The following is an 18,551-nucleotide window of genomic DNA, read 5'->3' as shown; positions in this document are numbered from 1 at the left end:
TGGTGCTCGAACACAACTTCAGTAGCGAAAGTACGAAGCACGAATGGTACACCTGGTTTGCATCAACAACTTCACCCTTCATAAAAAGTCGACAAAGATTTGACCATGAACATCGGGATAACTATAAAAATTGTTTATCCACTTGGTTTACACTTCGTGCATGCAAACAACTTCGGTAGACAAACTACCAAGCATGGTTGGTACACTTGTATATAATCAACAACTTCGTCACTCACAAAAAGTCATCGAATATTCGACCCTGAACATCAGGATAACTACACAACTTGTGTTGGTGCTCGAACACAACATCGGTAACGAAAGAACCGAGCACGAATGGAACAACTGGATTTCATCAAGAACATCATCCTTCATAAAAAGTTGACCAAGATTCGACCTAGAACATCGGGATAACTAAACAAATTGTTTATCCACTTGATTTACACTTCATGCTCGAACACAACTTCTGTAGTGAAACTACCGAGCATGATTGGTACACTTGCATTCAATCAACAACTTCACCACTCTCACAAAGAAAACTAAGATTCAACCATGAACATTAGGATAACTACGCAACTTGTGTATCCACTTTGTTTAAACTTGGTGCTTGAACACAAGTTCGGTAGCGAAAGTACCGAGCATGAATGGTACACATGGATTCCATCAACAACTTCACACTTCATAAAAAGTCGACCAAGATTCGACCATTAACATCAAGATAACTAAACAAATTATTTATCCACCTGGTTTACAATTCGTGCTCGAACACAACCTCGGTAACAAAAGCTCCGATCTCCAATGGTACACTTGAATTCCATCAACAACTTCAACCTTCATAAAAAATCGACCAAGATTCGACCATGAACATCGCGATAACAAAACAAATTGTTTATCTACTTGGTTTACACATCGTGCACACACAACTTCGGTAGCAAAACTACCGAGCATGGTTCGTACACTTGTATTCAATCAACAACATCACCACTCACAAAAAGTCATCCAATATTCAACCATGAACATCGTGATAACTGCACAACTTTTATATCCACCAGATTTAAACATGCTGCTCGAACACAACATCGGTAGCAAAAGTACCGAGCACGAATGGTACACCTGGATTCCATCAACAACTTCACCCTTCATAAAAAGTCTACGAACATTCGACCATGAACATCGGGATACCTAAACAAGTTGTGTATCCACATGGTTTACACTTCGTGCTCGAACATAACTTCGGTTGCAAAACTACCGAGCATGATTGGTACACTTGCATTCAATCAACAACTTCACCACTCACACAAAGTCAACCAAGATTCAACCATGAACATCGGGATAACTACGCAACTCGTGTATCCACTTGGTTTAAACTTGGTGCTCGAACACAACTTTAGTAGCGAAAGTACCGAGCACGAATGGTACACCTGGATTCTCTCAACAACTTCAAACTTCATAAAGAGTCGACCAAGATTCGACCATGAACATCAGGATAACTACAAAATTTTTTTATCCACTTGGTTTACACTTCGTGCATGCAAACAACTTCGGTAGCGAAACTACCGAGCATGGTTGGTACACTTGTATTCCATCAACAACATCACCACTCATAAAAAGTCATCGAATATTCAACCGTGAAGATCGCGATAACTACACAACTTCTGTTGGTGCTCGAACACAACATCGGTAGCAAAAGAACCGAGCACGAATGGTACAACTGGATTCCAGCAACAGCTTCAGCCTTCATAAAAAGTTAACCAAGATTCGACCTAGAACATCGGGATAACAAAACAAATTGTTTATTCACTTGGTCTACACTTCATGCTCGAACACAACTTCGGTAGCGAAACTACCGAGCACGATTGGTACACTTGCATTCAATCAACAACTTCCCTACTCACCCAAAGTCAACTAAGATTCAAGCATGAACATCGGGGTAACTACACAACTTGTCTATCTGTGGAGCTCAGGGTGGATAGCATGTCCGCTCTAGCCCTGGCAAAGAACCCCATTTTCAATGAACGGAGCAAGCACATCCGGGTGAGGTCCTGATGAAGACCCACGAGGGTTTCTTTTTGGTGCCCGATCTTTCGATGAGAGGATAACTCAATTGAAGTGGAGATGATGTTCACGGCTCAACTATAGCTGTCCAAGAACGCTGCGCCTTAGCTGACAGGGGGGCCCACCTGTCAGCGACTGCGCCCGCGCCGCGCCGCGCCGGCCGAGTCCGAGTCCGCCGCGGCGCCCGACTCGGTCTCCCCCTGCCGCCCCGCCCTAGTCAGCCTCCCTGCGCTATAAATCCCCACGGCCGCCGCGCCGTCGCCCACTTTTCCCCTCTCCGCCTGAAGCTCCCGCCGCGCTGCCCCGCCGTCGCCGCCGTTCGATCTCGCTGCCAGACGCCCTTCGTCGCCGTCCAGCCACCACCTCTGCCTCGGCTTCGCCGACTTTCTGCCATCTTCACCGTCGCCGGAGGACGTCCGAGCACCCTCGCAGCCTCTTCGCCCTTTTCGCTGTCGTGCCTGACTTCGCCGTCCGCGCGTCGCCGAATCGCGCTCGGATCGACGTCGCCCTCGTTTCGCCCGCCGTCACCCATCCCTCCTCAACGCCGACTTGCTGCCGTCCTCCGTCGCCGTCGGTGAGCCCTCCCCTCCTCTCTTCCTCTCTTTTTTTTCCGCCGTCGCTGGGTCTCCTCGCCACCGCGCCGTTGCCAGGTGCTGTGCACTGCCGCCGCGTCGCTGCCGCATCTCCGCCCGGCGTCGCCATCACCACGCGGTCGCCAAAGCCGTCGCTGCCGGCGCCCGCCATCACCTCCACCTCCCGGCGCCATCGCCCCGGACCGTGCGATGCCGCCCGTCCCCTTGCGTCGCTCGTCGCCGTCGCCGCCGTGCGCGTGCGCGCCTTGGGCGTCGCCGTCGCCCCTCCGCCTGCCGTCTTCGTCGCCTCGCTGTCGCTGTGGTGGCTCCGCCGCCGCCGGAGCGCCGCCGGGCCCGGCGCGTTGTCACCACCTCTTCCCCGTGCCGGCGCCGTCCTCCATTGCCCTCCTCTTGGTGCGGCCGCCATCTCCGTCGTCGCCGGTCGCGCCGTCGCCGTCGCGCTCGTCGCGTTGTGGCCGTTGCCGAGCCGCGCCGTCGCCGCCCGCCACCGCCGCTCGCTCATCGCCGGCGTCGCCTTCCCGTCTCGGCCGAGGCCGCCTCCCCCTCCTCCTGTGCTCTGGGCCACTGACGAGTGGGTCCTACTCGTCAGCCGTCCGCCGCCCCCTTCCTCCCTCTCTCCTCCCGTGGGACCGACCTGTCAGCCCCTCATCCTCCCCTCTCTCCCACCGACAGCTGGACCCCACCCGTCAGTGCCTCCTCTCTCCTCGCTGACGTCAGCAGCCCCATTAATTGCGCAATAATTGATTTAGGACTTTTCTGTTTAGTTACAAACCCAGAAAACTTCTAAAATTCATAAGTAATTCATCTAGTCTCCGTTTAGGTCCATTCAAATATCATTAAATTCATAAAATTGTCAAGAATCCATTAAAAATACTTTCTTTTGCTGTTTCAGTAGAGTTTGTGCCTGTTTTATTTATTTTTGTGCTTTGTCGCTTAGATTCGGACCCCGCCAAAGAGCCGGTTTACTTCGAGATCGTCGCCGAAGTCCCCCAGGGGCCAGAGCAAGGTAAGTGGCACTCATCTTTGATTATATTGAACCCATTATTGCAAATTCCCTGCTTTGTTTATTCAAATATGCATTGTTTTAACTAAAGTATTTCCTGTATTTATTTTTCGGGTAAACCTTATTATTATGCCGTTGAATATCCAACTTTATCCATTACTAGACTAGGGGTAACTTGATTAGAGTTAGGCCTAGGTTAATGTTTAGCCGTGCTTAGAACAAGTAGCTCATGGGATCACAGTTAACCTTACTTAGTTCTGAATAGTTGTAATAATGATTCATCACCCGGTTCGGGTTAATGTCAACTAAAATATTGATAATGGTGGGCTGTGGGTGCATGGTTTTGAGAGTCGCACCCATGGCAATTAAGGACCGGTTCACGGGAAACCCTGGAAGTAATTAAGTGCTAACCACATGCCGAAATGGGTAAGGTGGGATTTGAAGCATGGCTTCGAACTATTTGACGTACCAAGGCAAGGGTAGGCGTGATGGAGTATGGACGGGCAATCGTGGTGTAACGAAAGCCTCTGCTGCTTCCGGATCTACCAAGGCACAAGAGGGGACTGCCCGACTTGGTGTAAAGGAGGAGGTGAAACCTGAAGTGCGGGGCGATTAAGTAGGGAGGGTTATGTGACGGGTCCTATCACGGTCTCTTTTCCGGTATACCATGGTGGTATGTCGGCGCACGTTCAAGTGTAGTGGAGTCGTGTCTTGTGGGTACAGTAGTACACCTCTGATCAGAGTATAATCTATTCGAATAGCCGTGCCCACGGTTACGGGCGAACTCCCAGATTCACTGTGATTAGTGAACCTTTAATAACTTGAGTAAACTGGTTTTCACTCGGGACTACTACAACGTGGTGTAACGTTGAGTAGTGGTTGGGCCTGTTGCAACGTGGTGTAATGTTGGACAGTGTTGTGGTATTTTACAACTGTTATTTACTTACCCTTTACTGTATTCAATTACCTTTATTCATTTTAATCTCTGTTATTTGTTTAACCGCTGCTTTATTGCAACTAACCCTAGCCTGCCCTTGATAAACCCTATGCATCATTTATTGTCCTCTTGTCCGTGTTACTTGTTGAGTACGGTGGGTTGTACTCAGCCTTGCTTAATTTTCCCCTTCAGAGTTAGTTAGTCTGGTGGAGAAGACTCTCAAGAGTGAGCTGGTCTACCGTCGAAGCTTTGCCTGTGGACTGGAGCCGTACCCGCTGGAGCTAGTCTACCTTTCTTTCCGCTGCATTTTCGCTAGAATAAGTGTTATTTTCAGTTGTTTCTAAGAACGATGGTTATGTAATCAACATTATCTTTTAGTGTACCCTGGCTGGTCCTGGACAGGGATTTTAATACACAATTAAGTTCAGAAATTCGTGTGTGGAATTTCTGGGCGTGACACTCACCAAGCCACTTGGGAGGATCAAGTTCCTTGAGCTTTGTTCCAGGATCGGTATGGCTCACCTTTCCCACAAGATGACACATAAGACTTAGGGGGAGAATGGTGGAATAAGTCTTGCACTGATTGGTCTTGTGTTCCTTTTGCTTTTCAGCTTTCTAGGATAGCATCTCCTACTTTCGGTTTGGGATACTATAGGATAGTAGTTTGGGATGCTCTAGGACAACATCTCCTTTATGCTTTCAGTTTAGGATGCCCAAGGACAACATCTTCTTTATGTTTTCAGTTTGGGATGCCGTAAGACAGCATCGCCTTTCACTCTTTAGACTAGCAAGCAGCTATAAATATGTATCCAACCTCCCCTAAGAGAGCATGGCATTTTGGTGAGAACTAAATAGAAAATTGCCAACTCTCCTAGCGCCATCTTCTTGATGAGAGTAAGGATTTTGTTGCTAACAAGGGTTTGGTACCCACCTCTCCTGTGGGATGGTAAAAATCCTATAGATAGAAATAGGGCTGAAAGGTGGTGACATCTATTTCACAGGAACCACCTAGCAGTGTCCACCATTTAGAACAGCAATTATTTGTTCAAACACACAAGCTTGACCTATATATGTGCAAATGCCTTGGTGCATCTTTTGGGCTTCAAGTTCATTATTTGGCCTCAAATCATAGTAGTACCAATCTTGCTCTTTGAAGAAGTGACCAGAAATATTCTTTTTGGCATCCTTATGTATCCTCACTAGTCAGTAGTCACTACTAGCTGTAGTAGAGGATACTCCAACAAGTACATTTCTTTGCAATATTTCTTCCTATAATATGGTAACGAGAATTTGAACTTAATTAAGATCATGATCACGATTCATACAAGATTGATTATCCTACAAGATTAGAGAATAATTAGTCTCATTATTAAGTTAAGAGACATGGCAGTTTATTATAATCAAGCAATATGCAGACAGAATGAACAAAAGTCAAACAGCCACAAAATTCTTAGCTTAAAAAATCATTATACCAATTAATAAGCATCCCTAGATTGAGACAAAAAGATCTTACAGCATAAGTGGCTAATCTTATGGATTACACAAGGAATTTTTTATTCCATACACCTATTCATTGCTAGCAATATTCCTATTATGAACTAAAAAAATTCCACATGCAACTGCCATGATTACAGTACCTTTTACATCAAAGAAAAAACTAAATACAGATATTTAGGGCCTAGACAATATGCTCTTGACAGGTGCAGAAATTTGTTTCTGTACTAGTACCCTATAATCATGTACCAGCGTAAATATATCATTTCATGACATATAGACTACAGTCCACTAGGGCAACCTTTTAGTGCACTGAGTATTGCATTTACCAGATTGCTACACCAAAGCCATCTTTACAATGTGAGTGTTGAATTTTATGGAGATATGACTATTGCTTCCATTGTTTCGCTTTTATAATTGCTTATAAGCCAAAATTTAAATTTTAAAACTTAATTTAGGAGTTGATTTTATGGTTTATTCATCGCAGTTTATTTTACAGCATTTGAATTGGTGTGGACATGTATATAGAAGTTTTACCCATAAATTATTTTTCATTATAAATAAGCTGATTGTTTTTTCTTTCACAAAGCAAAATACACTACTGCAGAACCTAGCAAATTTGACGGGTCACACGTGACGGAACCTAGCAGCCCGTCACACCCACACTCATCTATGACGGACCAAAACAAGGCCCGTTGCAGATGACTCTACTCGGTTTGGCCCGCTAAAATTTACGCCCGACACGACTTATCCGTGAAGGGCCAAAATCAGTGCCCGTCACTGATGACACCCATCCGTGAAGGGTCAAAATAAAGGCCCATCATGGATGAGTCATCCGTGACGGGCCATAGTTATGTCCCGTTAAAGATGAAATGAGTCATCCGTGAAGAGCTAAAATTAGTGCCCGTCACGGATGAGTCATGTCACGCCAAGAAATTTACACCAAATTTCTGAACAATAGCATGTATTAAATCTCGGTCCAGGCATCAGCCCGAGTACACACTATGACAAATTAATACACAGTTCCACGTCTTAAAAACAAATAAAAACAATTATCTATCGAAATGCAGCGGAAAAAGAAAACAAACTAAACCATCTAATCTTCAGCTTCAGCTGGCGATAACGGCTCCACACCACAGGCATTCTTGACGGCGGACTGAACCTCACTTCAACCTTCGGAACAACCTTCTGACTCAGGCTCTGGCACTTGCTCTGGTGGGGGAAAAATTAAGCAAGGCTGAGTACAAACCACCGTACTCAACAAGTAACACCCAAGAGAGAGAATAATGAATGCAATAGGGTATCAAGGGATAGGCTAGGGTTAAATTGCCCAAAGCTACAGTAATTTAGCAAAACAGTAGATAAAGATAGGCTAAAATAAAAGTAAGGTAAAGTAACAATTAAAATAATCATCCACTGTCTAACGTTACACCACGTTGCAACAGGCCCAAACCACTGTTGAACGTTACACCACGTAGCGACAGGGTCAACCCTCTGCCTAACGATAAACCACGTTGCGACAGACCCAAACCACTGCCAACGTTACACCACATTGCGCAGGGTCAAACCAGTTCCAAGATTAAATTAAAAAAAAGGGGTTCAACTAATCCCAGTGAGTCTGTCAGTTCGCCCAATAACCGCGGGCACGGCTATTCGAATAGTTTTACTCTGCAGAGGTGTACAACTTTATCCACAAGACATGGCTGCCAAGCATGTTACCATGCCCCAACGTATCACCACGATACCTTAGTACGAAAACCATGATAAGACCTTTCACCTAACCCTCCCTAGACAATCGCACCACACTTCAGGTTTCACCCCCTCCTTTACACCAAGTCGGGCAGTCCCCTCTTGTGCCTTGGTAGATCCAGAAGCAGCAGAGGCTTTCGTTACACCACGATTGTCCGTCCATACTCCATCACGCCTACCCTTACCTCGGTACGTCGAATAGGGACAAGCTAGATTACGAGTCTCACCGTTGCCCATTCTGGCTTGTGGTTAGTACGTGTAAGACCTTCAGGGTTTCCTGAGAACCGGTCCTTAATTGCCATGGGCACGACTCTCAAAACCATGCACCCACAGCCCACCATATACAATATTTTAGTTGTATTAATCCACATCGGGAGATTAATAATGATTACAACCATTAAAGGTCTATCAAAGTTTAATCAATAATCAAATAAGAATTGGTGAGCTAGTTGAACTAAGCATGGCTAAGCATTGACTAACCCTAATTCTAGTCAAATTAACCCTGGGATGACAATAATAATGAATGGGGATCAACGGATATATTGGTAAATGCCCAATAGATAAATAAAGTAAATACATTTGAATACAAGGCATGTTTGAATGTAAAAGCGGGGGATTTTATAAACATAGGTTCAATATGATCAAAGAAGGGTGCCACTTGCCTTGCTTGGACCCACGAGGAACTTCGGCGACGACTTCGAGAACGAACGGCGCTGCGACGGGGTCAAAACCTACGACAAACAAGGCAAAACAAACAAAACAGGCTAAAAAACTACTGAAACAGAGAAAGAAACTATTTTTAATGGATTCTTGGCAATTTTATGAATTTAATGAAACTTGAATGGACCTAAACGGGGACTAGATGAATTACTTATGAATTTTAGAAGTTTTCTGGGTTTTTTAGCAATTAATGGGGCTGCTGACGTCAACAAGGAGAGAGGAGGCTGACGGCTGACAGGTGGGGACCACCTGTCGGTGAGAGAAAGGGGGAGGGAGAGACTGACAGCTGGGTCCCACGGGAGGAGAGAGGAGAGAGGCGCGGGGCGACTGACGGGTGGGTCCCGCTCGTCAGCGAGAGGGGAACAGAGAGGAAGCAGCGAGCGCGGCCGGCGACGGGACCTGCGGGCGGCGCGGTGGCGGCGGCGCACGGCGACGGCGACGACGGCGCGACGACGACCGGCGTTCGGCGACGGCACGACGGCGACGACGGCCGAGGCGGCGACGCACGCGGCGCTACCCGGCGAAGCAGCGGCGACGGGTGGCGCGGCGACAACTGGCGAGCGGCGAACACGGGCACGCGCAAGCGCAGGTGACGGCGGCTAGACGACGGCGTCGCGAAGGCGACGACGACCGCACCGGTGACGGCGTGCGGCTCGGCGGCGGTCGGCCGAGAAGGGGGAGAGAGAGGGAAGGAGGATGGAGACGCTCACCGGCGGCGGCGAACGCGCGGACGGGTCGGCGAGATCGAGGCGAAGGTGGCGACGCGAGTAGGGGCGGGAGATCGGCAACGGCGGCGGAGATCGATGGGCGACGGCGAGGAGGCCAGACGCGGCGGCGACGGGGCGGTGAAGGAGTGCGCGGCACTGGGCAGGCTCCCTGGCGACGCCGAGGGCAGCAGCAAGTCGGCGACAGCGAGGCGCGGGTGGTGACGCAGCTAGACGACGACGACCGGCGGCTGGAGGCGAGGTCTACCGACGGCGGCGAACGACGACAGCGCGGCGGCGGCTCAGGCGGAGGCGGAAAGTGGGCGGCGGCGCGCGGCGGCCCGGGATTTATAGGGTGGCGGCGCCGGCTAGGGCGGGCGAAGGTTGGAGACCGAGTCAGCGACGCGGCGAACTCGGCGGCGGCGGCTGCGGAGCGGCGCGGCGTCCGGAGGAGTCGGGGCGGAGGAGGACTCGACCGGCGCGGCGCGGCGAGGGCGCGGGCGCTGGCGAAGCCTGGTCGCTGACAGGTGGGCCCCACCTTTCAGTGGCGCGAGGGAGGAGGAAGGCGACGCGGACTCGCGGGCGCGGGCGCGGCGCGGGAGCTTGGCCGAGCGGCGGCCCAGGCGAAGGCGCGCGCGGAGAGGGGAGGCCGGAGCCGGTCGGCTGGGCCGGCCCGGGAAGGAGGGGAGGAAAAAGAAAAAGGAAAAAGAAAACGAAGAGAGGAAAATTGGACTTCGGCCCAATTTGAGGAGGAAGGGAAAAAGAAAGGAAAAAGGAGGGAAAAAGGAAAACCCCACTTTTGCCGAGTTTTAAATTAATTTGTTTGGCCAAATTTTATACTTCTGCAATTTGAATTTAAATCCAGTTAGTCGATTTGCGAGCCTCGATTTAATTAAATTAATTCCTTTTAGAGGGATTCTTCGTGAGTTAATTAAGCCAATTGTTATTTACGAATTTCTTTTTACGATTTTAGGCTTGGGATGAAACTCCGGGCGGAGGCGGAAAGTGGGCGACGGCGCGCGGCGGCCCGGGATTTATAGGGTGGCGGCGCCGGCTAGGGCGGGCGGAGGTTGGAGACCGAGTCGGCGACGCGGCGAACTCGGCGGCGGCGGTTGCGAAGCGGCGCGGTGTCCGGAGGAGTCGGGGCGGAGGCGGACTCGACCGGCGCGGCGCGGCGCGGGCGCTGGCGAAGCCTGGTCGCTGACAGGTGGGCCCCACCTGTCAGTGGCGCGAGGGAGGTGGGAGGCGGCGCGGACTCGCGGGCGTGGGCGCGGCGCGGGAGCTGGGCCGAGCGGCGGCCCAGGCGGAGGCGCGCGCGGAGAGGGGAGGCCTGAGCCGGTCGGTTGGGCCGGCCGAGAGGAAGTGGTGGTGGGCCGGCTCGGCTGGGCCGGCCCAGGAAGGAGGGGAGGAAAAAGAAAAAGGAAAAAGAAAAGGAAGGGAGGAAAATTGGACTTCGGCCTAATTTGAGGAGGAAGGGAAAAAGAAAGGAAAAAGGAGGGAAAAAGGAAAACCCCACTTTTGCCGAGTTTTAAATTAATTATTTTGGCCAAATTTTATACTTCTGCAATTTGAATTTAAATCCAGTTAGTCGATTTTTGCGAGCCTCGATTTAATTAAATTAATTCCTTTTAGAGGGATTCTTCCTGAGTTAATTAAGCCAATTGTTATTTACGAATTTCTTTTTACGATTTTAGGCTTGGGATGAAACTCCGGGTGTGACAAGTCATCCATCACGGGCCATAATTATGGCCCGTCAAAGATGACATGAAAACTTCGTGAAAATTTTCCCTTCTCACCACATCAAATTTTTTACCTTTCCTCCTCACTCTATGTCCTCCCATGATATCTTTCCCTTCTCGTCACTCTTTCTCTTCCTCTCTCACTCTTTCTCTCCTCTCCCTCTCATTCTCTTCCTCTCTCGGCGCCGAGCTTGAGTGGACGGCGTGCCCGTGGTGGCCGGCACATCGCTCCATTGATCGGGCTGCCCCCTCCGTGGTGGCACCGACCCCGACGATGGGTGGCAACGACAACGAGTGGGCGACGATGATGACACGGGTGGTGGTGGCGGCGTTGACCCCGACGACAACGACAAGTGGGCAGTGACACAAGCCTCATCCTGCCCGGATCCGTAGGCGGGAGTGGGCGGTCGGAGCGGGGGCGGCACAACAAATCCAGCTCGGGCGCGGTGATAATGACCTTGGCGACGACGACGGCGGGCGATATAGTTTTAGTACACTACTAATTTAATTTACTTGGTTGTAGTTTTTATTTTAGTGCACTACTGATCTAAAAAATTTCTACATGTTGTAGTTTTTATTTTAGTGTTAAAAATAAAATAATGTATGGATAGATATATGTGTGTGTGTATATATATATATTGCTTCATTCATTTTTTGAGGGCATCACTACCAACATCGTAAGGCCAGAAAATAAATCAAATTATTTTTTTGTGTGTATTTCACTATTCGTGAAGGGCCGTAATAAGTGCCCGTCACGGATGGGTCATCCGTGACGGGCAGTATCTCATGGCCCCATCACAGATGACTCATCCGTGACGAGCCATAATTTTAGTCCGTGAAAGATGAGTCATCCGTGACAGGCTATGAGCATCTCGGTGACGGACTTTACTTTTGGCCCATTAAAGATAATGTCCATCGGTGACGGACTTTGACCAGTCAATGATAAGTTTTTTCTCATCAGTGACCACTCATCAGTGACCAGACCATTGCCCGTCATAAATATGAGTTTAGGCCCGTCACAGATAACTGGTTCTATAGTAGTGATAATAGGGCCATATATCTTTATTACAAATAAGAATAAGAAACGCTAGATAGACCTTCTGATGAAGATTTGTTACTGGAAACAAGGCTCATGATAGCAATTACGCTAACATTCAAGTGCACGATAGTAGAATTCTTTAAAGACGTAGTACTACAAATATGTGTGAGAAATATGAGCTAAGAGATGACAAGAACATACACTGTTGAAAGATCAACTTGGAACCGAAGACCATTTTCAATAACTGTAGTTACAAGGGAATCAGTACCAGCTAAGACTTCAAGCTGCATAATCCTGTAGTCATTTTGAATAGCATCAGTCTTATTGACAACAGTTTGGATCTTTGGTTTGTCTTTGTCTAGTACCACCTGCATGCACAAGAAAACATACTCAAGATTGGGAAGCCAGCGTATCATGCTGTCATGCAATTAGATATTACCTGAGCAATAAGCTTCTTGTAAGGTAAATGTTCATCTCTCAAGTTCAAGTGTGCAATATGCCCTACTGTCTCGAATCCTGTAGGAGTGATTATTCCTTCCGGGAGTAATTCCTCTAAAACCTAAGGTAAGATGAGGAGCAAAACAGTTAAGCAGAAGAAAATTGAAAAAAGATAATGAACATGCTGCATAAGAATATTTATATTTTTTTCCATGTGAAGCAATGTTGATCAACATATCCAATAGACCCCACAAGTAACAATGTGATGACATGCTAATACAAACAATAATATTGCATTTTGGATAGAAAAAAAACTGCAGAGTTGAAATTTGTGCTGCCTAAAAGTTAATAATACCAAATTTCATATTTGTGCCATGATAATGCATTGGTACAACCGAGTTTTCAATTGCCTTTCTATGTTATCATATCTTTGAAGCAATAACAGAGTAGACCAATCATCTATGAGAAAACTGGGATTAGACTCTTATATTGAGACAATTCAATCTAATCTGTACAGACTGAACTTTTGGTCTTTATCTGGAATTTGCAAAGGCAGTGTTAACTGGACACTACAGAAGCATCAGATACCAACACAAATGAGAACCTTGACACCAACGAGTTCTACAGACTTGTAACTTGGAAGAACTTCAAACCAAGCCTGTAAGAAGTCATATTTTGTTTTCTCCTGGATAAAGCCTTTGAATCCCCGCATTTATTTACATGTGAGATGCAATAGTTTTTCTAAAATGGTTTACAATTGTCAGCTGCAACAATGTTTCACACTTTGGCAGACTTCAGCAAACTGAGCAGCATGATGTTGATCTTAGCATATATTACATTTCTGGCGTCCAGATCAACAAATAGAAGGCTAGAAGGCTGGCACAAAAATGAATGGCTATTTACCGTACATAGTCAAACCAACTTTGACGTTTTATCAATCGCCAACCCTGGAATTTATTAGTTGGCTGACACTTCTGCTAAATGATTCTTTGTGTTAAAGTCCATGTGTATTCTATAACGGATACAATTGGAGATTAGAACATCTCAAGGACAACACTGGAAATACGTAACAAAAAAACCATTGGTATAACAATAACCTAATCAACAAAATGCACTAGCACAAAAAAACAGCACACTTAGACAAAAAGTTATAACAAGAGAAATTGAAAGCAAATGATGCTTAGACCATCAACTGTAAACAGGTGGAAAAATACTTCATTCATTGGCCAGTAATCGTAGAACAAGGTCACTTGGCATTTTACAAGCTCATAGGCTGAAGATCCATCCTTGTTAGTTTCATGATCCAACACAACCTGAAAGGGATTCCAGTGAAAGAAAAAATATTAAAGTAATGTATACACCATTTCTTCATGTATCCCCTTGCTACACTATGTTGTAACTTCATAAGCCTTGAAGATAATTTTGAAAATAAAAAAGGCTTTCTGGGTCCAAATAAGATAATATTGTGACAAAACCAATGAAATACATAAATTAGAATTTTAAACACGCTAAACCTGTGATTTTCCTCATTTGGTCCAGAAAAGGGTAGTTGAAAAAAATTAGTGTTGGGACTGGTTAGTACTAGTGAATATCAAGGCATAGGACTGAAAAATTTACCACCGCACACCCCGATCTCATTTGATAATAGTTCTATCAACATAACAATCGACTAGAAACTCTATGATTCTTAGTTCAATAACTGCAACTATAACAGCCTGTTTGGCAACTTCAGGGAAGGGCTAACAAAGCACCAGATTCCAGAAATCACCACCTTGATAGCATCCGGGAGCTCATCAACCGTCCTATTGGCATAGCTCTCGTCGAGGAGCAGCAACCGGGTGGGGCCTCCTCTCCACGCGCAACTCCCGAACCCCTCTTCCCCAACCAACCCCATCCACTCGTCGTCGTGCACCATTCCTTCTCCGACCACCTCCACCACGTATACTTTGTCTTTACTATTCCTTGCCATCACCGCAGCCTCGCCGCCGCCTTCGTCCTCTTTCCTCTTCCGTTTCCTCGCAGGGAGGGGGGGGGACCAGCTTGGCAAGGTTGGGAAACTGCACGAAACCGCGGGAGTTGAACTCGCGAGCCAGCTTCTCACGACGCCCCACCATGGTTGGCGGGGAGAGGGCACTGGGGGGTCTCGGAGGGGAAGTGCGGAACAGGAGGATGTCGTGACCGCCGTCGCCGCAGGGAAGGCGGACGACGTTGCGCACGCGGGCCAGTTGAGGAGATGGCCGCGGAGGCGGCGCTCGAGGGGCGCGCAGGTGGTGGCGGGGACGCGGAGGGCGGCGAGGTCGAAGATGCGGGCGAATGAGAGGGGGCCGTCGGCTGCGCCGAGCAGGCGGCGGCCACGGCGTAGCGAGGGGCCATGTAGACGAGGTGGGACTCGAAGCGCTTGCGAGGAGGAGGTGCAGGTGCCGGTGATGGTGGTATAGGAGAAGGATAGAGTTTTGAGGCGGAGGTGAGGGATGAGGCGACCAGAGGTGGGGCAGCCGAGGCGAGGGAGGAGGCAGTGCGAGAAGAACTGAGTAGCGGCGGCATGGAGACGGTGGCGACTAGCGAACAGTGAGGCCCCGAGTTTGCTCGTTTCCACCCACCCGTTTCCTAAACCATTAACGGTGTATTTTTTTTTAAAAAAAAATTTACCATTAAATGCACACAAGACCATTTCTCGTGGAAAATTAACTATTTGCCGCTTAGGCTTGCTAAATTCCCCGCCCGTAGCAGCGACCCGTTGTTGACGTCAAAAGTGTGAACGTTGACGTGTCACACACGCACCTGGGAATCACTTCTTAGAATGTTTCAGTGCAGAACCTAAATCTTAGAAACCAGACGTACTAGTCAGTTTGATACTGTAACTAACAAGATATAAAAAGACAGAAAAAACAGTTAAACCTAAAGTCGCTATCGGCTGGATAGCTGATATTGCTTCAGGACCCTAGTTGATACGATAAACAATCAACTTTACAGGAATTTCGTGATATCATGCGAAAGTGTGCTCTATCGGCTGAATTATGAGTAGGATAATCACCAAATAGTCGAATCTACCAATTCATCATGAAAGATCAGACCTAACTGAGAAAGTTTTAAGATTAATCAACCGATCGGACCGATTTAGCACTTATTGCACATGCAGTTAGCAGCAATAGAACACTAAGCGTGTAAATTAAGGTAAAACTAGATTGCTATACTAATTACTAGCATAGAATAATAACAACCAAATGCATACGTACTCAAGCTAGACCTAGAAGATCGGACTAAACCAAGAAAATTCAGACATGAACATAACCATGCATGAAACTAGTGTAATATTGCGATGCACAAGTTATTAAATTTCAAACCAACGCAATTCGTCGACTCGCCTGCAAAACTTGGTAGATAGGGCAAGCTTCTATAGGTAGATCAGACCAAACTTTCATAGATCGAACCAAACTGAGACAGTATGCAAACGGATTCGATATAACTATAGAAAACATGAAGATCTGCGAGCTTAACACATGAACCGATGAATTACTTAAGATAATACTGGCTAAAACTCCAGCAATAAGCCCTCAAGAGTACTCGACCCGATTTGTTAACACAAACCCAGCTGTCGTAGGTGTGGGCTTGAGGGTATCCCATGAGCAGTTGGCATGTGGCGATTGTGGGCCTAGAAACTCCCAAGCCCAAGAGGCAGAGGGGGTCGGGCCCCAGGAGGTGCGCACCCCCGGGGGTCAGGGCCGGAATGGTGGTCAGCCGAATGGAGGAGTCGGGGCGCTCCCAACCCTCTCGGTGAATGGCTCGGGCACCACAGGGCCCACTACGAGGCGGACCTAAACTTGGCACCCAACCAACGAATTAAATGTGATGGGAGGGGCCTGGAGCGTGCGCCGCCTGCATGATGGGCGTGGGCGTGCGCCTACTTCGCATTAAAGGCCGCACACAGGCGCGCGTGCGCTCTCTGTTCGCTCCTCGTAGAAAAAGAGACGAAAAGGGGACAGGTATCCCTGATAGGGTGGCGACGCCCCATGATAGTCTGATCCTACTCTATCACCATCATATTTAATGCGACAGACACAACGGAGAAGAGAGGGTGGCTACTCCGCTCGAACCACTGGGTCCAAGTGGTTGCTAGTCCCAAGGTCTAGACATTGACCGATGGGGCCGGGCAGGAGAGGCATGGTTGCCCCCTAACCTTCTGATTGATGGGATCGGGTAAAGAGGACACGACCGTCCACTACACCTGCCCACTAACGGATGGGACCGGACGAGAGCAGTTCGACGCCAGCAAAACGCCACACCGTCAACCAAGCATGATGATGGGCTGCAAGCCGTAGCGTGATGATAGCCTATGCCTCAGTAGATGGTAAGAACATGGCATTTGTGGTGTCCCCTCACTACTATAAAAGGAGATCCTGCCCAACCGTTAGAGGAGATGGACCAGAAAAAGACATAGCATAACTTTTCCCCTGAAGCTTGTACGCATTTACCCACAGTACTCAAACAACAGGAGTAGGGTGTTACGCCTCTCGATGGCCCAAACATGTATAATTCCCCTTGCGTGCATTCTTGTTTGAGAGGTTTTCTTGGACTCAACCCTTCACCCCTGGGCCAAACACACAAAGGGGGTTCAACGGACTCCCGCTCGAGGAGCTTAGACTCCGACGGCTGGCACGCCAGGTACGATGTGCGTCGTTTGAGTTTTTCAAAAACCCTCTTGTTTTCGCCTTCTGGGAAGAAATGTTATTCGGTCGCAGTCATCGGCAGTGATGGCAGAAGGGCAGGAGAACCGCACTCGGCGACTGTAACATACTAGATTTTTAGGAAAAACTTTTGCGAAAATGTTTTAAAAGTTTCGTTCTTCTTTTGTCGAGTTGGAGCTTCTATTTTCTCCATTATTTATCTTTTATACTTTTATCCATCGTCATCCACCTAAATATCTACGTTTGAATTTAAATTCTTCCACGATACTCTAATATCAAACCAGCGCCTCCAAAATTTTGAGCCATACACATTTACTCAAAATAACATAAACCCCAACTCTTGTATTCATGTTCTATGCAAATATGTCAAATAATCCAAACCCATATAAGACCAAAAAATTCCAGAATTCGTTTATTTCCGATTTGCCGCCGATCTTGCATGAATCGCCGTTTCGTTCGTTCATCCATCCATCCAGTCATCTATCTTTCTTTGTTTCCATCTTGCACACAGTCTCTCCCTTTCGTTTTCTCTCTGTGTACGGCACTGCCGTCGCCGCCTTGCTGAGGCAGCGGCCGCAGCTGCTCTGTCGCCACACGTCGTCGTCGGGCACGTGCCTCCACCGATGTGCCAGCAATCGACTCAAAGCCCTAGCTCGTCGTCATCTCCTTGCCACCGCCTCTATCTCCCTCCATACTTCCTCTCTGTCACTCTTCTCCAGCCGCCAACCACAGAGAAAGCAAAGCTCTTGCCTCCCCTCATCCTCTCCCTGAACCAGCAAGTGCCATCGTCACACTGGAGTTGTCGTCGTCAACGCGAGGACATCGTCGGCTTCATTCTAGCCACTGACGCTATCTCTTCCAAATTCGCCACCACTGACTCCCCTCCTCCAAAATCAAGGTAGTCATCACCGTCTCCACACCCATGTGCCTCTTTCCCCTCTCCTTTCCAGGCGAAATCGCCGCCAGAACCAACCAGCACCGCCGCCTGACTATGTCCCTTGTTCAGCCCACACTAGCCGCACGTCGCGCCGCCACCTCCGGTCGTCTCGGTGTCACCTGAGTGTGTAGCAGCCTCCGCCCTGCTCCCTTGTAGCCTTCCCGACCACCGCCCTCACCCGAGCTCGCCGAAGCCGGCGCCTCCATGGCAGCCGCTGCCGACCTGGATCGGCCACCGCCGTGAGCCCTCCCGGTGCTGTCCTGTGCGTCGTCACTGAGGGGAATGGAACCCCCTCGGCTCCCTAGTCCCGGAATCGGCCTCCCCTCGCTGGTCCGCTGCCCACCTGGCCACCGTTGCCCTTCCCTATCGCCTGCCTGGAAGAGAACGAAGCAAGAAGAAAGGAGGAAAGGGAAAGGAGGAGAGGAAGACAGAAAAAGAAAAGAAAAGAAAAGGAAAGGAAA

General features: G+C 48.3%; 1 pseudogene; it reads right to left on the bottom strand.

Annotated features, from left to right (window-relative positions):
* Window positions 1-12,048: 12,048 nt before the first annotated feature.
* LOC102716644 lies at window positions 12,049-15,139 on the bottom strand (annotated as a pseudogene).
* Window positions 15,140-18,551: the final 3,412 nt, after the last annotated feature.

The sequence above is a fragment of the Oryza brachyantha genome, chromosome 1 (assembly GCF_000231095.2).
Source record: "Oryza brachyantha chromosome 1, ObraRS2, whole genome shotgun sequence".
Classification (NCBI taxonomy): Eukaryota; Viridiplantae; Streptophyta; class Magnoliopsida; order Poales; family Poaceae; genus Oryza; species Oryza brachyantha.
Note: the sequence above shows the minus strand (reverse complement) of the source record. Positions and strands in the feature narration are given on the sequence as shown.